The sequence below is a fragment of the Rissa tridactyla genome, chromosome 1 (genome assembly GCF_028500815.1).
Source record: "Rissa tridactyla isolate bRisTri1 chromosome 1, bRisTri1.patW.cur.20221130, whole genome shotgun sequence".
NCBI lineage: Eukaryota > Metazoa > Chordata > Aves > Charadriiformes > Laridae > Rissa > Rissa tridactyla.
Genome location: NC_071466.1, coordinates 36,890,792 through 36,905,857, shown reverse-complemented (window position 1 = coordinate 36,905,857; position 15,066 = coordinate 36,890,792). Strand labels below are relative to the sequence as shown.

The window sequence follows — 15,066 nt, the reverse complement described above, 5'->3', positions numbered from 1 at the left end:
CCGCTAATGAATTACAGATTCTATTACAGCAAATATTTCAAAATTCTTGTATGTATTTATTTTCATGGTGTATTACTATTGTACTAGCTCTAAGCGTAACACTGAAAAAGTTATATTTACAAGCATAATAATTTCTATTATACTGATTATAAACTATTAAATTAGACAAAAAATTAATGTAACAGAAGCATGGGCCTAGAATAAGGGTGGGGGTGTTCTTTTGTAAATGATTTTGCGGCACCTTAAGATCACCTAAGTTTTCAAAGCTCTGTATATTTTAAGGAAAAATGGAAAGGTAAGTGTTGCGGTATTTATACTTACAAAAGCAAACCAAAAATCAGGATGCCTCAGTTCTTGCAAAATTGAAAACGTGAATACGGCGGCTGCTGCGTGGCATCAGCAACACACCCGCATGCTCCCAACTGCCTGCCCCCTGCGCGTCTTCCTCCGACGTGGTTTTACAGCTACCAGGGGAGGAGTGGTCTCCACAAAACTGCTTTTCCTGCAGAACAGCTATGAGTCAACTTGTCTCACGTCTCTGCAACCAGCAGCCGAACGGCCTTGCTACCCAGGGTGTTTTTTGAGGAGGTAGGAAGGATCACACCTCGCCCAAGCGCTGTAGAGAGAGAGGAGCAAAAGCGAAACCGAGCTCATCGGCACCCACTGACCAGGCTCCCCACACAGCAAGAAAGAAAATGCCTTCCCGGATTTCTATTTGCTATAACCAGCTGCAACAGAGGGGAACATGATTTTTAATCCTACCATGTCCCTTTAATAAACACCCCAAAGAAGACATTTTCCAGATAACCAAGGAATTTTTTACAGTGTTGACTTACCAAGCAGAGCACAATAACCAGCTATTCTGTTTGTACTACAAGGCAGTACAGTGCAATGAGTTAATAATTTATCACGGCACTGCTCTTGGCAACTGACCATAATCAACTTTTAAAATTCTTCCTCATTCTTACATTTTTAGCCTTAGCAAGAATATGGCATCCTTAGAGCTTCAGCTCTATCTGAACATTTTCTAGCTGAGGTAGGAGGTTTAATCTTCCCAAACACCTGCTTTCCTCCTGTATTGTTTAAGGCTCAGAGCAAAGGTCATCATTTCATTTCAATAACCTGATTTAGCAGGCAGGAATAACTAGAATATTTTTAACAAAGCAAAAAGTTAACACTATTCTTTTGAAAGCCTCGGCGGTGCAGTTCTCATCCCTGTGCTTCCTTCCCCCTCCTCTCACAGAAGGAAAAAGAACAAAAAAGCCCAAGCTTCTCCCTCAACGTGAAGCTTTTATTTGCAAATGTTCCCCAACCAACAAGCAATGAGCTTTTCGTCCCATTTTACATTATCAAGTCTTACGCCTCTATATAATTTTGAGCAAAACCTAATTTATTAGTTAACACGCTCTTCCTCTCAATCAGAAGGATCCAGCTGTGGTGTTCAGACAACTCACTTGGAAAACAAGTTTTCAAAAGAGTTTAGATGTGACATGTAGAAGAGCGTTAACTGTCCTAATTACCATTTTGTGGAAGCTTTGGCCATGGACAACAGTCCTCGTCCAAGGACAACCGTGCTACTTCATCCTCCCCCTTATTTCTCAACCACAGCTCTTACAAACTCCCCAGCTCCACCACTCTGAAATCAATCCTTAACCTGGTTCGGTCAACCAGCCCAGCAACTTCTCATGGTGTGGACACCTGACTTGCTCATCTTGGCTGAACCAGATAAGAGGTTGCTCACACAAACAGTTTGGACTGCAGATGGGAGGGGAGGGCAATAAAAAAACAGGAAAAAACCTATGCTGCCAGTTTGGAAAAAAGAGGGTGGCACGCCTCAAGCAGCACGGAGGCAGCTGGATGAGTACTCCTGCCATGGAAACATCTAGGAACGATCAGGCCCACCTCTAACTGTTTCACTAAGGGTACGCTTTAAATTAAATTAGGCTGGTGCAAGTTTGTACACTCACAAAAATGTACATCTAGAGTTTAAATTGCAACTTTACCTCAACTAGTTCAGCTTACTGTTGAGTCAAGAACCTGAAGGCAAGCTAAGGGCCTGGGCAGATGCTATATGAGCTAAATGAGCCATTTAAGGATTTATAACCCATCGCCTCCAGGACAGTTCATTACCTGAGTAAAACTTGCTTGATCCAAGCCTCCCTTCGGTGCTTCAGGGCCTATCCAGGTAAACCCTTGCCGTGTGTGTTTTAACGGGGTAGTTATGCACGCAGCCTTTGCTGATGAGTGAAAACGAGCAGCTGGGGTGAGGCTGAAGCACCTTCAGTCTGCACGTAAGCTGGGTAAGCACATGGTGCGTGGAGTTACTGGAGACAGCATCGAGGCACGAGCATCATTCTCTCATCTAGTCAGTAAATACCAGGCTTCTTCATGACAGACAGCATAGCAGGTTCATCCAAGGCAGCCTCTGTCAGAAAGCAAGCTGCTTCCTCCACAGTCGTCTTTTTTTACCAATTTCACCCCATCTAGATATCCTCATGTAAGGCAGCAAAAATGAACCCACAAAACTTGCCACTGATTTTTTTTTTTTTCTTTTCTTATTCCTGAATGCTGCATCCATGCAGCACGTATGGATCAGTGGTTCTGGGTCTCTTCTCTCGGGGCAGCGACTATTCTATCCAGCTAGCTATTTGTAACTAATAACTGCTACCATCTCTCCCCTCAAATGCACACATTTTAAAACACAGTATATCAATAAAACGTCATCACAGCTCTTTTGTTTACAAAGCCTGGTAGTACAAATTAACGAATTCTTCCTAACTCCACCTCAATGCAGGGCACCAGTAAGAGAAGCTTTAAACATTAGGAACGTCAGTATCTAGATACAAACCATACCCTTTCTAACTACATGGCTTCAAAAGTATTAAACCTTTTCTGCAAATATCCCTATTATTTTTAAACAAAATATTTGCAAGACCAAGCCCTTATCTTGTAGTTTGGCAAAAGTTTTCTGACATTTCTCACTGTTGAGAATTATTTCTAGTCCATTACCACTGAAACAACATTTAATACAGCTCATTCGAAGGACTGTATTAAAAGACAACTAGTTTGTTGGGTTTTTTTATAAAAACAAACGGTAGGATGTTGTATAATTAGACATATATCTTTCAAAAGTGTACACTTAGTAAAGCAGCCATCCAGCGGTAACCTCCTCCTCGGTTTTCTTCTCAGGAAATCCCTCCAGAGCCCATTCTTAAATGGTCAAAATTAATAGCTTTCTATATTAAGGCCCCACCAGACAAATGAAAATTGTATTTCACTTAGTTGCTTCAAAAGAGACTAATTTCATTGTTGATTTTAGCTGGTACTAAAAGAAAAACAATTTTTTAATTAGAAAAGGGCCAGTATTTTTTAAAATGCCACAAGCCAACCCTAGCAAACTTGCGACTGTTTCTCAACACAGAAAGTTTCATTTTCATTCATATGTCTAAACCACCTTTGTAAAGAAAAAAAGCCCCCGAACAAACACTTCCTTACTACAGTTCCTTCTTTTCTCTTTTTGAAATAAACAAAAGTTCGTTGTTTTTTTGAAAAAAAAAACCAAAAACAAACAACCCCCAAAAAACAACAGGATGGCAGCCTCTCAGTAGCACACCACCAAGGGCATCTTGAGCCCCTTGCTGGACTCATAGAGCTCTCGGCAAGCTGGTTCAGAGGCACCAGGGGCTGGCAAAGTAAATTCTTGCAATTTATGCAGGTTTCAGACCCTTTGCACTCCAGGGCAACGCAAGCTTCATAATTATTTTTTGATAGCTAACACCCTCATTGGCATGCTTAATTTACAGGCACCGTGACAAAGCCTGAATAGCTACAGAGAGTAAATAATTTACAGAGGCTCTGGAGAGGGGAGGGGGGGGAAACAGTACAAAACAGCAAACATACCAAGAGAACGGGAGTCGAAAATGTAACCCCCACCTCCAAGGACAATGTCAGGACAAATTTTGCCTTCAACAGACAACACGTAAGCCCTGGTGCCTTCAAGATCCAGTTTTCATGAAAGCTCTTCCTAAGAGGGTCATCTTCTGGTCAGAAAGACAGCTTCCACTAAAAACAAACCATGCCATCATATCCTTGGGAAACTATTCTTGTTAGCTACAAAATTATCTAGTGCAGAACATGTAGCATGCACAAAGAGGAGAAAACTAACAGTATCTTTGTGAACTTGCTTTTAACTTGAAATTGAGTCTGCTTGGAAGAGCAAGTTAAAGATTAATTTTCTGACAGTGGTCAGCCCTGGGTATCACAAGTTGTAACCGTAGTTTCACAATCAGGTTTTGCTGCTTCTTTCCCTCGCTGCAATATAAAACTGAACAAACACCGAGATAGCCAGGAACTGGAGAACAGCATTAGTGACCTGCTGCAAAGCTCATAAAAGCAAGGTAGCTTTCTCCTAACCGGTCAGCTTTATTAACTCTGTCGAAAGATTCTATGAACAACATTAGTAACCCTGGAGGAACATACAGCATGACAAAACAGCATATGCAGCCACAATAGATATTAACATGTTTTTTTCTGTCAACAGCAAACAACAATTTGAATCAACCAAGCACACCGCTCCATTACAATTCTGAAACCCAGTCTCATGTGGGATGACATTTATACTGAGAACACTGAAGAAGTTAAACCACTACCACGCAAGAAGGTAAATGAGGCAAATGCGGAAGGAGCTCGCAAATGGAGTGATGAGACCATTGGTAGGCTAACGGTAACCATTCAAGAAGCACAAAACATACCCCTCAAAAATCAAAAATATATTTGGTATATTCACACAGAAATGCTGACGATGAGTTAAATATAGGGTGTTCTAGAAATAGACTAAAATGTCTAATTATGGAAGTGGACAGTGACATTCAATCCATCTAAAAACAAGCCTTTCCCACAGTTTCCAACCTATGTATTTAGTATTCCTATTCCTAGCACATTATCTTAACCATAATATTTTTCCCCCCCAAACAGAAAGAAATAATTTTTATGTGCAAGTATAAGAACTGGAGGCTCTTCCCAGGCTAACAAAACGGCTATCATTTTCACATTTAAACCTGAACCTAGTACAAAGTCATACCTGACCCAAGATGACTGATCTCTTTAAGGACAAATAAATGACCTGAGCTCTAGCCATCCGATTCATCACTAAAGATAGCTGGTAGGTAGTTAAGGCCTAAAGCACATCAAAGTAAGAATGCATAAACTTCAGTCCCTATCTAATGGGATCCTTTTAGCACAAAGGCTGACGCGGTGGGAAGCTTTGCCGCAGGACAGACCCATACTGAAGAATAAATCGTTTTTACCTCTACACAGATTAGCCCCTTCAGGTCAGGAGAGTTGAGAATGTCTAGAGTCTTTCACATGGCTGCTGCAGACTTTTGATAAGCAAAAGACTTCAAATTTCAGTATGTATAGTCTCTGTCAACTACTTTATCTGTGAAGGAACATTTAAGTAAGATTTATGAAAGCAACATTTAAGTAAGATTTAAGGAAGCAAATAATCTTTAAAGCACATCAGTGGCGTTAAAAGGATAAGCACAGTAAATCACTGGCGTACGGTAGCAAAGCTTCAGTGCTTACGGAACGGATCATAACCAAGGCTGGAAACGTGAACTCCACCTCCTGCCACTCCTGTGCTGAATCACTCCGGCGGGGGAAAGTCCTTGCTGCTCCTCACACACCCAACAAAACTCCAGCGAGTTACCAAAACTGTCAGTGAAAACAACAAAATCTGCCAGCAAAAGCTGAGAAACTTTTGCTAACGCTTGCAAGAAGTGAAAGCTGTTTTGGAGATCAAAGCGTCTCCTCTGATACAGAGGGAAATCCCACGTTTTTCTTAAAAAGTCTTTTTCATCAGCTCACCGAACGCAGCCCTACTGTAGTCCCCTCCCTTGAATACAGCTGTGCTGAAGAGAGAGAAAAGGTTACTCTTCTACACCTCATATATTTATTTTTTTTATATATACACAGAAGTGTCCCAATAGTAATGCACACCACTGAAGTATGAGTTTGCAGCAATACTGAAACATCAGGCTATACCAGGCCAACAACATTCTTCAAATCTGGACATTCACTTCTTTTATTTTCTCATTTGAGTGCCAAGATCACGGACTTGGCAATTCTAATATTCAACATCAACAGATGAAAAAAAGCGCACATTAGAAAACAGGCACTTCTGTAAAAGCATGGGTCTGGAAATAATGTTCAAGCTAACTGGCATCTAATGATACCACTCCCATGGTTCATCTCTCAACAAGCACTCAATCCAAATTGAAAGATCCCTGCCTTAGGGTGGGGGGAAAAAAGACAAGTTGGGTTTTTGGGTTTTTTTGAGACAAACACAGGTTTCAGCTATAAAAATCAACAAAAACTAATGCCATTTCTCTGTCCCTTCTAATCCACCTCTCTGCCTTCTAGAAGATCTGTACAAGCTATCATCTGCAAGGCTTGGAGGACTTTCAAATCATGTTTTCCTAGCTCCACCACTGCATCCCAGATGATTCTGTAGCCCTGGCGCAGTCCTTTCGTAGCAGCGAGAGCCCAGACATGGCAGCTTTGCCATCAAAGAGGAACTGCTCCTTCACGAAGCCCTGCTCGAGAGAAAGCAGCAGCAGCAGCGACTTACCCTTTAGCACACAAAAAGTGTCCTGCCCAAGATAAGCAGCTACAGCTTGGGAGCTGACTGAGGATAACTCAAGGTTTTAAGGCTGGATGTCTTGGCAGGGTCCGGCAGAAAGAAGGGGAGGAAAGAGGCAAGGAAAGGGAGGTCTCTGCTCTGCCAGTTGCAAGCATGGCAGACAGTTGTTGCCTCAGCCCTAAGATCTGAAAATAAAACTCACGATGAAAAAAAGGAAGATGCAAATACCTTAAAGAATTTTTCAGTAAAAAAACCTTTTACCACTAACTCAAAACAATTTTTTTTCCAACTGGTTCCTCTGTAGTTCTATTATTTTCTCAGTGGATTTTTTAACATGAAACAAGGCACCAAATAAATCTCCCAAACCCTTGCAAAAACTGTTGCTTTTCGAAAGAAAAAAGGCAAAACATACAATCAAAAGATGGTAAAAACCACACCATACTGTAAGATGTAGAAGGAAGATACAGGTGAACACTGGAAAGGCTGAAGACAAGAGACAGCCTCACCCAAAACACGACCATTTACTTAATGGTTGCCTCCCTCTACCTCTCCCCTGTACCGACCACAGTATTAAGCAAGACTCCATTACTCCATTATACTTCACAGATAGAGGCTCCATACGCTAAATGAAACTGGAAAGTTTCATTTATGTGCAACAGTTTGAGCTCACTGTCACTTCATTCTCAGTAAGAAGATAATCAACTTTATTTCTCAACTGAAAGACTGAAATATAGGGTTGAAAGTTATGTGCCCATACAAAAATTCTAGAGGTATTAGCGTGCATTTCTGTTCAACTATAAACAAGGTCGAAACACTCATTCTTTTCTAAAATATTGTGCTGTTGTACATAATTAGGAGAATCAAGGCGGTTTTAATCCACTGAAAGTTTAAAAAGCAATTTGACACACCGCAATTACCTCCAGGATTTTCTTCTCCCATTACAACCACCACTAAGCCCATTTTATAATTGGTCTGTCCCTCTGCCATGAACACCATCCCCATTACTATTGTTCCCTAATCATTTTCAGGAAAAGGTGAGTACCTGCCCATTTTTTCCACACGAAACAACTTAACCCCCTCTATTTTAAAACGACACCGTGGCGGCTGGCGCCGATGGAGTTTGTTTCGGCCGAAAGAGAACCGCAGTTTTAAGGTGGCGGGCGCAGAGAAGTGATCCATCTTTGAAACGACAAACCTGCCATTTTACAAGCCCTCTCAGGACCACAGCGGGCGAAGGGCGGCGGCAACAGAGCCAAGGTGCTCAAAGGCGCTGCTGATTACTAATACTTTGCCCGAATCGCTTTGGACCAGGCTCTGCTACATGCTAACTGGGTCCCAGGTAAAGGCAGATTGGGAATAAATAAAATTAGTTTACCGTACGGCAGCGGCTGAGGGGGTCAGACCAGCAGCCTGCCCGACAACCCCACGGCCTTCGAAGGCGACAAAATTATAAAAGATACAGCCAAATTACCGATCAGGTCATGAAGCGTGTTGTTCAGAGCAGCACAGTAGCGTCTGCTGTGCCCTTCGCCCGCAGCCACACGCTCAGCTACCGGCACCTCCCGGTGCTGCTGCCCCAAAACCCAGCTCAATTTATTTTTTTTTCCGCTTTTCCCCGAGGACGCTGCACTTTACCAGAAGTTCCCTTTTTAACACACCCCCCCCGCCAGTCCTCCCCAGACGGCTGAGGAGAGCTGCTCCAGAAGCGGGCCCCGCACGTCGGAGGCCACCAGCCCCAGGAAAGCCGCGTCCCCCCCGCCCCGGCCGCCCTTCCCTCCCTCCCCGGGGAGCACGTACCGCCTCGCCGCGGGGCCTCCGCCACCCCGGCCGCCCCGCAGCTTCGTGCAGCTAAAATGGCTCCTTGTCGAGGGGGGGAAGTGGTGCCCGGGCCCCGGCCGGTGAGTCACCGCGGGGCCGGGCGGGCTCGACGCGGCTCGGCTCCACACGACACGACACGCCCCGGGCGGCGGCCAAGCGCTCCGCCGGGCCCGGCCCGCAGGTGGCGGCGGCCCCGCTCCGCTCGCCGGGCTGTGCTGCCGACAGGGTGCCTTGTGGGGAACCGGGGACGATGCGGGGGGCCGGCCGGCTTCGCGCCCCGCTTCGCCTCCCCTCGTGTGAGGAGCCTGAGCAGGCGTGGCTCCATGTCCCGGCTCGCACCAGCCCTGGGCTCATGGCGGCGGCTCCCCTCTCCGTCCCTGAGGGGGCCCGGGGCCAAGCGCCCACACCTAGGAGTGCTAAGGTTAACATCCCACCTGCTCCTCTTCACGAGTAACAAATAAATAAACACACACGTTTCTGTGGAACATCTGGCCCAAATCGCTGTGGGAAATTCAGTGAATGCACAGGGTTCAATGACGTACTGACACGCACCTGATTCCAGAGCCAGGGTTTTCAGGCATCCGCAATAAATCACCTATATCCTCCTTATGCTCTTCAAACGAACTTCTGTGAGGAGTAAACACGATGCTGGAAGCTGCCCAGCCCATGGGCTGACAGCAAGGAAAGGGCTTGGGATAGGCTCTAGGAACTTACAGGGCACTCCCAAAGGCCCCACAGAAATTCAGTCATAAAAACATGGCATGGAGAGCCATGCATCAAAAGAAGCGTGGCCAGCAATTCAAGAGAGGTGATTCTGTCCCTCTACTCTGCTCTGGCGAGACCCCACCTGGAGCACTGTGTCCAGCTCTGGAGCCCTCAGCACAAGAAGGACATGGACCTGTTGGAGCTGGTCCAGAGGAGGGCCACAAAGATGATCCGAGGGCTGGAGCACCTCTGCTGTGAAGACAGGCTGAGAGAGCCGGGGTTGTTCAGCCTGGAGAAGAGAAGGCTCCGGGGAGACCTTATAGTGCCCTTCCAGTACCTGAAGGGGGCCTACAGGAAAGCTGGGGAGGGGCTGTTTGCAAGGGCATGTAGCAATAGGATGAGGGGCAATGGTTTTAAACTAGAGCAGGGTAGGTTTAGATGAGACATTAGGAAGAAGTTCTTTACAATGAGGGTGGTGAGACATTGGAACAGGTTGCCCAGAGAGGTGGTGGAGGCCCCATCCCTGGAGACATTCAAGGCCAGGCTTGATGAGGCTCTGAGCAACCTGATCTAGTTGAAGATGTCCCTGCTTACTGCAGGTTTGGGACTAGATGACCTTTAAAGGTCCCTTCCAACCCAACACATTCTATGATTCTATTCTATGATTCCATGACAGAATTGCACCCACCTTTTACTGTGAAGGGTAAGCGCAGCCTCTGTTGGCAAGCTGGCATGGGCATTCGTTTTCCACCAGTTTCCAGAAGGACGGAGCCCACCACAGCACGCTGGCCCTGAGGGACAGCACGGCACAAAGACCCAAGCCCATGCAGACAAGGAGAGGGGCAAAGAGATGAGAGGCTCCTTGGGGAGGAAAGAAAGCAGCAGAGGCGACCTTGCAACAAGCAGGGAAGGTGTGAGTGAAAACCTGAAGCTACATCTAGCAAACACACTGAAATAATTACAAATATGATTAGGTTAAATCAGGTTGAAATTAATAAACTATTACTCCCCCCCTGCCCCGTAATAATTAAACAGTAGTCCCACAAGTGGTTCATTGTTTTACGGACATTAATATCTCCAACTACTGTTCATGTTAAATAACTGAAAAGAAAATTTTGGGTTTACTTCCAAGTAATTCAGTTCCTATGTCCTATATTCAGTCCTATACCTGCCTGGCACTCAAAGGCAAAACTGGCTCACAGTTTATTGTCTAAAGAGCAGTCATCCAGGTACAATTTTATTAGATGTATTTTATCATGTTATTTTGTAGCCTGCTTTAGCAGGAGATCTGAAAAAAGAAGGAGCAGGATATTTTTTATGACTTACTGAGCAAAGGTATCAAGTCACTACTAAAGTAGCTTCACTAGAGCTCTTTATTAAAATATGTCTTCATTTGTATTTCTCAGTTGAAAAAAGACCATGTGGAAGAAACACCACAATCACAGAATCTTCATGGTTGGAAAGGACCCTTAAGATCATCGAGTCCAAACAAACAACCTACAATCTCTGCCACTAGAGCATGCCCTGAAGTGCCACATCTAGACGTTTCTTAAATACCTCTAGGGATGGTGACTCAACCACCTCCCTGGGCAGGCTGTTCCAGCGCCTGACCACTCTTTCAGTAAAGTAATTCCTCCTAATATCTAATCTAAACCTCCCCTGCCGCAACTTCAGACCATTTCCTCTGGTCCTGTCATTATTCACCTGGGAGAAGAGGCCAACACCCACCTCTCTCCAACCTCCTTTCCGGTAGCTGTAGAGGGCAATGAGGTCTCCCCTCAGCCTCCTCTTCTCCAAACTAAACATGCCCAGCTCCCTCAGCCTCTCCTCATATGACCTGGTCTCCAGACCCCTCACCAGCCTGGTAGCTCTCCTCTGGACACGCTCCAGCACTTCAATGTCCCTCTTGTACAGAGGGGCCCAGAACTGAACACAGGACTCGAGGTGAGGCCTCACCAGTGCCGAGTACAGAGGCACCATCACTTCCCTGCTCCTGCTGGCCACGCTATTCCTGATACAATGTTATGTTAGTCTCCATATATTTTCCACCTCTCACAACAGATGTATTTTCCCTCTCTCCAACAATTCTAATCCAGTGTTACATCTAAAAGTATTTGTTTCGTGTGCTGCAAAGCCCTTTGGGGCTTTCCCTGCGGAAATCTTGGGGCATTGAGAGGAGAAATCTGACCCAGAGGCACAGCGGTTACAAGCAAACTGTAACATTGGCACAGGGAGAGTGCCATTTTAATTAGTAAAGAAAGTCTAATAGTTGTCTTTTACAGGGGGAAAAAAACAACAGTCTTATCCAGGCAATCAACTAAATTGAAAAACCATTTCGTAGTGATATATGAGCACAAGCTATGCAAACATTTCGCCGTTTCTAAGCTAAATCTGGAAGCAGTATTTTTTTTTAAAGCGTATGTAAAATGTAAACATACTTAGCGAGAGAGAATGCAGGTAGATGTTCATCCCCGGAACTGCATCAGGTTTCTTGCTAATTGTAATTTGGGCTTAAAGAAGTGACCTTGCCCATTGCTGGGATGAGTATCTCTACGAAACTTAGATCATCGTTTGCCTAAAAGACATAGCTAGACACTGACCAACAGCATGACTTAAGCCAATTTAAACAGCTTTATCCCTCTGCTCCGTCCCGACTGCATATTCCTCACACCAAGCTACTCCCCCCACTGTTTCCCAGCGCAAATATTTGTGCAGCCGCACAGGGCGGCAGAGGGTGGATACCCACCAGCGGAAAAGTTAAGGCTGCACAAAGAAATAAATAACGCATAATACAATTTTCACGTTGCCGTTAGCCCCAGCTCCCAGAGAGACGCATGCCAAACGACACCCAGAGGGGAGCAGTGCAGCTGAGTAGGCCACACACTGGCTGGGGCGGCAGAGACCTGGATGCAGCTCCCACTTCTGCTGGTCTCATGCGTGACGCCAAGGAAGCCGCTTCTCTTTTCACACCCTGGTTTGGTAATCGCTGTCCCCCCTTCTCTACTGGCTTTGAAAGCTAACAGTCTACAAGAGTGGGATGGGATGGGATGGGATGGGATGGGATGGGATGGTTCCCCAGAAGGGGACCACAGCAGCCTGCCTGCACAAGGGATGGCATGAGGCTCTGAAGCCACATGAGGACAGACCGGAGAGATGCGCTCTGGAGGTATGCTGTCCCATCTGAAAGACAGATACATTTTAGTCTCATAAAAATGGGCTGAAAGGGAAGGTTGTGACTGTGTAGAGCTTTTGGGTTTGGGTTGGGGAAGAAAAAATATTATTTTGACAAAGGAAAGGGAGCAGACACTTCAGATTTAAAAGCTCCCTGTTTTTTATTTTCCTGCTATCTTATACACAAGGTATATATCAGAAGCCTATGCTTCACCACATGAGAAGCCTAGCAAGCTCCCATTTACGTGGGACCCTGTGCTGCCATTCCTAAAGAAGCTCGAGATGCCGTAACTCCTCTCCACTATTCCAAGAGAAGATCCCACCACCCTGCTTCTCAGCTCAGACTCATACCGTCAACTCACATAGGCTCGGGGCCTCATCAAACTCTGGCTCAAGACTGGATAAAAACCTGATTTAAAGAACTTCTGTTTCATATTTGTTTTTGTAGGATCCCAGCATCTCAAGCCTTCACCCAAGCCTTTGAGTTAGCACCCGGACTCCTGCACCTTCCCTTCTTCTTGTATACAACATCAAGAAACAGTAGTACACTGCTACAATGTTTTAATGTAATACAGATCTATCATGGTGTTACTGTCCTGGTACTTTGAATTTGTGGACTGGCACCTCCCGCTGTGGTAGGTGCCACATAAAACACAGAATGAAACTATTATGGTTTTCTAACACTGCCAGATGCATAATGACCTAAATATTTACGCATGGAGAAATTCCATCAGGAGATAAGGTTACTTGCTCCTATCCCCACAGGAAGCCTCTGCTGCAGGACATTAGGTATAGAACAGTTCTCATCACTGTGTTATTTAACAACTTAATCACAAATTCAGACCGTATACTTCTGATAATTTTAAGATGATTGTTTGCCGTCTACAAACCTCTTGCATTTTCAGAGATTTCAGTAAAAAAGCATCTCAAAGCAGAAACATGGAACCCAGGGTTTCAGATACCTGGAGTGCATCCCAGGCAGCTCACAGTTCTTAATTTGCAATTTAAAAGTATGGTTCAGTGATGTCTCAAATTCAGCACAATGATTTTGAGAGAAAACAGGCTATTTTTTTGCTGTGCTGGTCTTCTGAACTTTAGTTGAATTGTAGGAAAGGAAAGGTGGTAGTAAACAGAGTGGGTATGAACAGGCCACCATTCTTTTCAGAGGCTGGGAGGGAAGGAATCCCAGGAGTCCTGTGTTTAATTGGAATCCTTCACATAGTAAATGTCATCTTCTTTCAAAACACAGAAGAGAGTCTTTTGCAAGCCTGTGGTCAGGAAACTCCCAAGCCTCCAGAAATTATGCCTTGGCAGCAGAAGGGGCAAGAGAGGTGTTTGAAATGAAATGGACTCAACTGAGCACCAGGCAGCTTTAACCTCATCCATTTTACGCTTCCAAGTTTGCCTCCAGTGGTTCCTAGTGAAGGCAGATTTGGCAAGGTGGCTGCCTTTGCCAGCAGCACAGCAACATTCCACACAGCTACAAACCCCTGACCTTGTACAGCCTTGCACAAACGCTTCTTGGATCACCTCTAAGGTATTCCTAGGTCACATCCCAGAGATGACAAGCCTCTAGGAAAATCGACTTATATAGTCACTTTTCCTCGCTCTTTTAAGTTCCTTCCTTCCTCCTTTTGTTATGGGTTTGCCTCTGCTGAGAAGTATGCTTCTCAGTATTTCTGAGAATGGTTTAAAAGGCGGTTATATCCTCCTTTCTACTGACAAGCAGGCTTTGGAGGGAAAGATTGCAAAAATCCAGGTAGTAAATACAGTTCCAACACCCGATAACCACTGATCCACTCTCAGCCAGAAGCTGCATGATCCAGCTTCTCTCTGACACTTCTCTACCAACCCCGACCACACTTTTCTCTCCTTGCATCCCCTCCTCTACTCCATGCGGTACCTGTTAAACCTTCCACTGATCCCATTAAACACCTTAATGCGGCAGAAAGCTGACTGGGGTGGGTGGGGAGCCACTGGCTGCTCTTCAGTCAGCTCAAAAAGGATATGATGAGCACGGCCAGCAAAGGACATAGGACCTCCCTCTGTGGGTGGTAATGCACTTCTAGACTGGCCCAGCACTAAGGTAAATTTTCACTCTAAGACTCACATGATTGTACAATAGCTGAAAAAAAAAAAGAAAAAAAAGCTCATGGCATGTTACCTGGGGAATGCTGCAAGCAGGAAGAAGGGACAAACATGCCACTTAACCCATGGATCTTAGACCTGAGCTAACTCTGTTCCACCCTCCCTCTGCACACTACTTGCCCACTTGTGTTGGACAGTGCACTGAAAGTCATTTAACATCCCATAAACACGCCTGCCTGTAGGTGCCACAGAAGCCACACTAGTAAATCCACAACTCTGTCGCACAAAGAAATCAAAACAAGGGCAGGACAAATTTATAGCTGACACTACTTCTCTCAGCAGGCTTTAGACCCCCCCCCCAAAAATCACAAAACAGAAAGAATTAAGCCACTATCTGCAAACATTTGTAAATCACATGCAACATTACCTGTTCTTCTCAGGTGACAGAGAGGAGAAATCCTTGTGCCTCACCTAATGTTATCACCAACCCCATTCAGACAGGCAGTTACGGCTCCTGCATCCTGAAACCCAACTCACTCACAAATTGCTGCTTCCCAGTCCTTCATTTGGGATCATGAAACTCTTCCAACAAGGCCAACATCCCTTACATCTTTAAATATCACCTCTAGACCCTGTTCCAGCAC

General features: G+C 45.1%; 1 protein-coding gene across 2 annotated transcripts in view; it reads right to left on the bottom strand.

Moving 5' to 3' along the window:
* Positions 1–15,066, bottom strand: part of ELF1 (E74 like ETS transcription factor 1) — a 93,901-nt gene that overhangs the window by 61,461 nt on the left and 17,374 nt on the right. Inside the window, exon 1 of one of the 2 annotated variants that reach the window (XM_054191114.1) lies at positions 8,438–8,593. The exons of the other annotated variant lie outside the window; for it this stretch is intronic. The gene's annotated coding sequence lies outside the window, so the exon portion shown is untranslated. Of the gene's footprint in view, positions 1–8,437; positions 8,594–15,066 lie in introns of those variants that run through there. 2 annotated transcript variants of the gene reach the window in all.